The 7,729-nt window shown below is 48.3% G+C and overlaps 1 non-coding gene across 1 annotated transcript; it reads left to right on the top strand.

Moving 5' to 3' along the window:
* Window positions 1-1,101: 1,101 nt before the first annotated feature.
* On the top strand, window positions 1,102-1,175 carry trnak-uuu (transfer RNA lysine (anticodon UUU)). Its single transcript has one exon. It is a non-coding gene; the product is annotated as a tRNA-Lys (tRNA).
* Window positions 1,176-7,729: the final 6,554 nt, after the last annotated feature.

The raw sequence follows: 7,729 nt of genomic DNA, 5'->3' as shown, positions 1-7,729 counted from the left end.
GCTGCCTGACCTGTTGTGCTTTTCCAGTGCCACATTGTTCGACTTTCACCTCTCGTCCTCACTTTCTCCACATTCCAATATATCACCACTTAAACAATGCACTGCTTTTTTTAAAACAGCAAAGGCTATAACTTCACATTGCGGCACTGCGCTTGCCATGTGTTTGCCAATTGAGACACAGACCTGGACCAACTTCAGGAAGAGGCAAAACACTGATTTCTGAACAAAAACCGTAGCACACTCAAAACGTCGGCTCTGTTTACCTTTCCACAGATGCTGCTCGACCCGTTGGCTTTCTGCAGTATTCGCTGTGTTTGTTCTACACAAATGCTGCTTTCCATTAAAGAACTTCAATCCCTGTCCTCTGGCAACTGAGCTCGTCAGTGGCAGTAGGTTCTTCTGATCATTAACCTGCCCATTCCCACCACTTCTGCTCCATCATTGCCAACAGCCCCTGGGAATCTCCAGTTAACCTTCTTTGCTCCAAAGAGAACATTCCCAAACTTGGGAAATGTCTCCACAAAGTTCAAATTCCTCATCCCTGATGCAAGTGTTACAATGGGGAAGAGTTTTGGGCAAAATATTGTCAGTTAGCAGGTGGAAAAATGTTCAGGAAGTAAAACAGAAATCCCAGTCTCCAGCTTTGTGCATCTTTGGAAACTCTTTGGGAAGTGGTATTAGAGGAGAATGAAGGATGAACTGTTCGACTGAGCAGAGACAGTCCAGACATCGTCCCCTTGTTTAAGAGGCCGGGAGATTCTCTGGATATGAACTGATCTGAGACATTGAAAGAATTCTCTGCACATCAGGAATTCAAACCCCTTCTCGGCTCGGGACCAATGAGAAAATTCGGGAAGAGGCAATACACTAAAAGGCTCGGAGGGCGATGGCCCCGGTGTAGAAGGGCTAGCTCCTCGTGACATGGATGTGCCTGCAGATGGTCGGATCTGACTGTCCCCATGTCTCCATAATGAATGTCCCAGGCTTTATTATGGAAAAGTAAAACTGATAGAAGACAATGGTAATTCTGGGCGGGGCAGGTTGATTTATGAATTGAGTAGTAGCTTCCTCAAGGAGACGGTGCGAGAGCGGCTGGGGCCTGTTTCTGTGGCGCAATTGGTCAGCGCGTTCAGCTTTTAACCGAAAGGCTGCTGGTTCGAGACCACCCAGAAACGGAATGTTTGTTGTTCTCGCTCCTACCGCTTTCTTGGCTATGAAGGTGCGCGTTTTTAACGGTGTCAGGAAAATGTTTCCCAAACGGAAATCTTCTCCACTGAGGAAGCACAGAGATGTTTCTGAATTGATTGAATTTCTAACGTAAAGGACTGCGGATGGTGTGATTCCGAGACAAAAAGAGGAACTATGGAGAAAGTCAGCAGGTTTGGCTGTACCTGGATGAGAAAAAACGTGTTCTGAAATGTCGTCTCTGACTCTCTTTCCACAGATGCTGCCTGACCTGCTGAGTTGCTCCTGCAATATCTGTTTTTGTTTCTAACTGAACGTCCATTTCGTCTTTCGGGATGAAACACCCAGACTCGCCATTTGCAGATATTTAACCCTTTCGAAACCTGTGAAGTGATTGGATTCAAACAAACTCTGCAATGATTCACTCTTTCTCAGCTCCACAGGCAGAGAGTCCTGGGAAATGAAGCTGTCAGTGTGGTTCTGTATTGGTGGACCGAGAGGTGAATGCGATGGACATGAAATCCATTGCGGGTTCCCCACGCAGGTGTGAACCCTGCCGACTACAGTTGAGAACTGTCGTCAAAAAGAAAGGGAGATTGCTCCACGTTTTTTTTAAAGATTCAAATCAGTGGAGGGGTTGAAATATTCAATCATATTGGGACTTGTCGGGAATCTGCAACCCACTGCCTGTCAGGGTGGAACAAGCAGATACCCACAGAGCTGGTTTTGAGTCTGTGAGCCAAGTGTTTGGAAATGAGACGAGAACAGTGAGGGGCGTGAAGTCGTGATCGAAATGAAGCAGGCACCTGAGGATGAATTTTATTTGCCAGTGAAAGATACTGCTTCACAAAGTTGGGAGTATGGAAGGGAAGCAGCGACGGTGTTTATCTTTGGCTGTTCCTCTTGTGAATGTTCCCATTGTTGCGCATGTCCGTGTTAACGTCAGAATTCTGCAGCATGGCGGCGTCAGGTACGCACAGTGCCAGGGGCGCAATGGATGACGCATCTGACTCCACCTACCTGTTTGAAATGCAGCTCACAGCTTCTTCAAACACCCCAATTAATCTTTCTCATTGTCCTGAAGCCGGCATAAGGTTTGAATTCCTGATCTGCAGGAACGAGACTCTTTTCACTGTCTCGCGTCAGTAAGTGTCCCTGAGAACATCAGAGTCCCGTCACAGCGCTGTCAGAGGAGGGGAAGCTGAAAGAGCCCCACACGCTGCTCACGGGCACATTTCACTTTCCCCAACTCACCGCCCCAACCACTGCGGCTCCTGGGAGTGGAAAGGGAACAAACATCAAAACCCAATCTCATATTTGTGAATCTTCCGAAAATAAGAAAACTGTTCATCCCTTCGGATCTTTCATCCTGGGCTGACAGGGGTGATTGTAAATGGCTGCCCAGTCAGGGACGATTCGTTTTGGTTGAAAAAATCTTCCTTATCTCATCCAAGCATTTCTTGCCACAGAGAACTGTGCGGCAGAGTTCATATATATATTTCCTTATATGCTATTTTGTAAATACCATTCGTTTGCTGGTTGTTTGTATCGGGTATTTCAGGAACATTAGCCGCTATTCAAGTGTGTTGGTAGGTTTGTGGGCCACCATGATGCTGAGAGGTTTGAGTTGTCTGGACATCATTTAACAGATGTAGTTAATATAAGGTCACGTGGCTAGGGTTTCTGCACAGCTGTGTCTGCTTGTGTCAATTTGTTGATGAGAAATCGGCAGACTGGGTTTATTTGGTCGGCAAAAGTGAGGACTGCATATGCTGGAAGCCAGAGTTTAGATCAGAATGGAGCTGGAAAAGCACAGCATATCAGACAGCTTCCGAGGAGCAGGAAAATCGACGTTTCGGGCAAAAGCCCTTCATCAGGAATAGAGGCAGGACGCCTCCAGGGTGGAGAGATAAATTGGGTGTGGGGGGGTGTGCTGGGGCGAAGGTAGCAAAGAGTAAAATAGCTGAATGGTGGTGGGGATTGAGGTGACAGGTCAGAGAGGAGGGTTTAGCGGATAGGTGGGAAGGGAGATTGGCAAGTAGGACAGGTCATGAGGTCAGTGCTAAGCTGGAAGGTTGTAACTGAGGTAAGGTGGGGGGAGGGGAAATGAGGAAACTGGTGAAGTCCACATTGATGCCGTGGGGTTGAAGTGTTCCGAGGCGGAAAATGAGGTGTCCTTCCTCCAGGCGTCGGGTGGGGAGGGAGCGGTGGTGAAGGCGGCCCAGGACCTGCATGTCCTCGGCAGAGTGGGAGGGGGGTTTCAAATGTTGGGCCATAGAGCGATGGGGTTGATTGGTGCTGGTGTCCCGGAGATATGACTTGACTCTCCAGTCTCTCCAATGTTGTGAAGATCGCATCGGGAGCAGTGGGTACAAAAAATTACATTGGTGGATGTACGTGTGAAAGTCTTCACACTACCACAGCCTGGGTTCGATTCCTGGGCAGCGAAACAATTTTCAGTAGAGCTACGAATATGCATTCGTGTCTCCCTGGTGGTCTAGTGGTTAGGATTCGGCGCTCTCACCGCCGCGGCGCGGGTTCGATTCGCGGTCAGGGAAGCAATCTTCAGCGTCTCGATTTGCCACCCATTCTTCTTAAATGCGCTGTACAGTTACTTATTGATCTTCATAGTTCCTGGGTGCTGCAGTGTGTAGTGGCTCGTTGAAATAGTGTCCTGATTCAGATGTGTTTTTATGTGTAGTGATGATTGCTTCTGTTGTTAAGTACTTGGTTTGCGTGCGATGTTTTCCTGTAGACGCTGTTTTGAATTTACCATTGACTGTTCGCTCTACTGTGACATCTAGAAATGGCACTTTGTTGTTGTTCTCCTCTTTTGTGAATTTTATGCCCGTAAGGATATTGTTGATGGTGTTGTAGGTTTCCTCTAATTTGTTTCATTTTTGATGACAAAAGTGTCATCGCTGTAGCGGACCCAAGGTTTGGGTTGGATTGTTGGAAGGGCTGTTTGTTCGAGTCTCTGCATTATTGCTTCTGCTGGGAATCCTGATACTGGTGGTTTCATGGGTGTTTCGTTGATTTGTTTGTAGGGCTTGTTACTGAATATGAAGTGGGTGGTAAGGCACCCTTCCACCAGGTTGACAGTGCTATCTTTGCTGATGAAGATGGTGCAGTGTTTGTGTCTTTGGTTCTTCGAGTAGTGTCTCCAGTTTTCTTTGGCCACGTTGATGTGAATGGATGTGAACAGAGCTGTGATGTCAAAGGACAACATTATTCCATCCTCTTCTATCTTAGTGTCTTTGGTGTTCAGGAATTCTTGGCTGGAGTAAATGGAGTGGCGTGAATCTTCGACTTGGTGTTTTAGTCTTCAGTGGAGGCCTTTGACTAGTCTGTATTTTGGTGTTCCAAGTGGTGAGACTATGGGCCTGAGGGGAGCTCCTGGTTTGAAGAGGAGGAGAACAGCAACAAAGTGCCATTTTTAGATGTCACAGTAGAGCGAACAGTCAATGGGGAACTTCAAACGAGCATCCACCGGAAAACAACACACACAAACCAAATACTTAAACACAGAAGCAATCACCCAAACACCCACAAACGAAGCTGCATCCGGACATTATTTCATTGAGCCACTACACACTGCAGCACAGAGAAACTACGAAGAGCACAAGAGAAATACGTATATAGTGTATTTAAGGAGAACGGGTACGCAATAAACCTAGTCCGCCGATTTCTCATTGATGCTTCCAAGCTGACTCTCAAAAATTCGGTTTGTCCCTCCATTCTTTCCTGTTTGTTTATTGTGGGTTTTGAAAGCTTTTGCAATCCTCTGACTGAGTATTGGAGTTGGGACGTTATGTTGTGGCTGTACAGGACATTGGTTAGACCACTTTTGGAATATTGTGTGCAATTCTGGTCTCCCTCCTATCAGAAGGATATTGTGAAATTTGAAAGGGTTCTGAAGCACCAATGGGTCCACAGAGGGGAAGGGGCCCTTCTACTGCCCCGAGTGTGGGAAGGCCTTCAGTGATTCCTCTGCCCTGCTGACGCACCAGTTGGTCCACACCGGGGAAGGCTGTTCTCCGGCCCCAAGTGCGAGATGGCCTTCAGCAGTTCTTCCCACCTGCTGAGACACCAGTGGGTCCACACTGAGGAGAGGCCGTTCTTCTGCCCCGAGTGCAGGAAGGGCTTTGCTCTTACCTCCGACCTGCTGGCCCATTGGTGGGTCCACATGGGGGAGAGTTAGTTCAGTTGCCCTAAGTGCAGGAAGGCCTTGAGCAATTCCTCAGCCCTGCTGAGGCACCAGTCCGTTCACACCAGGGAGAAGCCGTTCTCCTGCCCCAAGTGTGGGAAGGGCTTTACCCGCTCCTCCACACTGCTGAAGCACAAGCTGATCTACATGGGTGGTGGGAGGGGGAGGCCATTCTGCTGCCCTGAGTGCGGGAAGGCCTTCAGGAATTCCTCCGCCCTGCTGAAGTAACAGGGTGTCCACACCGGGAGAGGCCCTTCAGCTGGCCCGAGTGTGGGAAGAGGTTCATGTTTTCCTGTAACTTGCGGAAGCACCAGCGTGGGCACCAGCGCTCCCAGCAATCAGATCCCACCCGTGACGCTGCCTTGGGTCACACCCCAGGAATGAACCTCCTGCCAGTTCTGACAGTGGGTGCATTGGGAGAGTGGGTGGGCTGTTTTTGTTTTCTGCTGGACTGCAATTGTCTCCCCCACCCCCCACAATCACAACCCCGTGATGGCACAGGGTTAGCACTGCAGCGTCATGGCACCAGGAACCCAGGAATAATTCCACCCTTGGGGGTCTGTGTGCTATTTATGGAGTGTCGGAAAATGGATCTGACTGGGTTACTCTTCGCAAGATCAGTGCAGATGTGTTGGGCTGAAAGACCTGTTTCCACATTGCTGAAGTTCAACCATCCTATGAGCTTTGCTTTCAGTGGACACTGCTGCTCATTGAGCCCGGGACTGCACATTGCCAATGAAATGATCCAGAGAAACCTAAGACCGCAAGAACATCAGAGCAGAAGTTAGGCCATTCAGCCCGTCGAGTCTACTCTGCTATTCGTTAGTGACAAAAGTAGTGCAGATGAGATTAGCTACAGTGTGGAAACAGGCCATTTGTCCCAACAGGGCCACACCGACCCTCCGAAGAGTAGCCCATCCAGACCCATTTCCCTCTGACTAATTTACCTAACTCTATGGGCAATTAAGCATGGCCACTACACATGACCTGCACATCTTTGGTTTATGGAAGAAAACAGGATCGCCCAAAGAAAACCCACGTAGACACTGGGAGAATATGCAAACTCCTCACAGACAGCCGCCCAAGGGTGGAATCAAAGCTGGGTCCCCGGCGCTGTGAGGCTGCAGTGGTAACCACTGAGCCCCTACATATTGAACCCCGAAATAAGCAAGCAGGAGGTTGGGAAAATACAGCAAGCCAAGCAGCACCAGGATGTGGAGTCGTCAGCGTTTTGAGTATTAACCCTTCTTCAGGACTGAAACGTTGACTTCTCAATGAGAAACGATTTACAGGAATGTTGCTGGGGGTTGGAGGATTTGAGCTACAGGGAGAGGCTGAATCGGCTGGGGCTGTTTTCACTGCAGGATCGGAGGCAGAGGAGTGACCTAATAGAGGTTACAAAATCATGAGGGGCATGGACAGGGTAATAGACAAGGTCTTTTCCCTGGGGAGGGGCAGTCCAGAACTAGAGGGCATAGGTTTAAGGTAAGAGGCGAAATATATGAAAGGGACAACTTCTTCATGCATAGGGTGGTATATATATAAAATGAGCTGCCAGAGGATATGGGTCAGATGCTGTCAAATGGGACTCGATTAATTTAGGATATCAGGTCAGCATGGACAAGTTGGACCAAAGGGTCTGTTTCCATGCTGTTCGTGTCTCTGACTAGTGGTCCTGATGCAAGTTTAAAATAGAGTCCAAGTAACTTTGAATAGTTCAATCTTGTTGAGCTCACCTCCTCAAATGTTTCAAATGAATCCCTCCAAGCGATACTGTTTAAACATGCTGAGTTGGGCAAAGTATCCCATCAAGTTCAACACAAACCCAGAGTTGAAGAAGTCAGAAGTCAGAACACCAAGGGGACCAAAACTCATCACAATATTCCAGGTGCAACCTTATCAACGTCCTGTATAACTCCAACATAACTTGCCAACATCGAAACTCAATTCCCTAATTGATGAAGGCCAGTGTGCGGAAGCCTTTCTTCACTGCCTTGTGTACCGGTGTAATCAGAATATAGGACTTACTTTAAACAAATGCACAATCCAGCTGCTTGGAGCCGAAAAAGCAGAGTAGTGTTGCGTGAGTGTGCTGGGCAGATAACCCAGAGGTCGACGGGTCAAAACCGTGTGATGCTATTGCTCAATGTCTCCGTAAGCTGCTTTCATTTGCAAAGATGCTCTGTTCTGTATCTTGTCTTTGCATCTGCTTCCCAAAGCTTCTTCAGTGGAGGAGTGGCAGTGCCAACAATCCCCCGGAGCTGGAGGAAGGTCCGAGCTTCAAAAAGCGGGGGGTAAGGCTGGAGGTTGGATTTGCTCAAGGCTTGTATCTATTAA

The sequence above is a fragment of the Chiloscyllium plagiosum genome, unplaced genomic scaffold (genome assembly GCF_037043375.1).
Source record: "Chiloscyllium plagiosum isolate Xiang-an unplaced genomic scaffold, Cpla_swu_hap1 HiC_scaffold_27, whole genome shotgun sequence".
NCBI classification, from domain to species: Eukaryota; Metazoa; Chordata; class Chondrichthyes; order Orectolobiformes; family Hemiscylliidae; genus Chiloscyllium; species Chiloscyllium plagiosum.
This window is presented reverse-complemented; position numbering and strand designations above follow the sequence as displayed.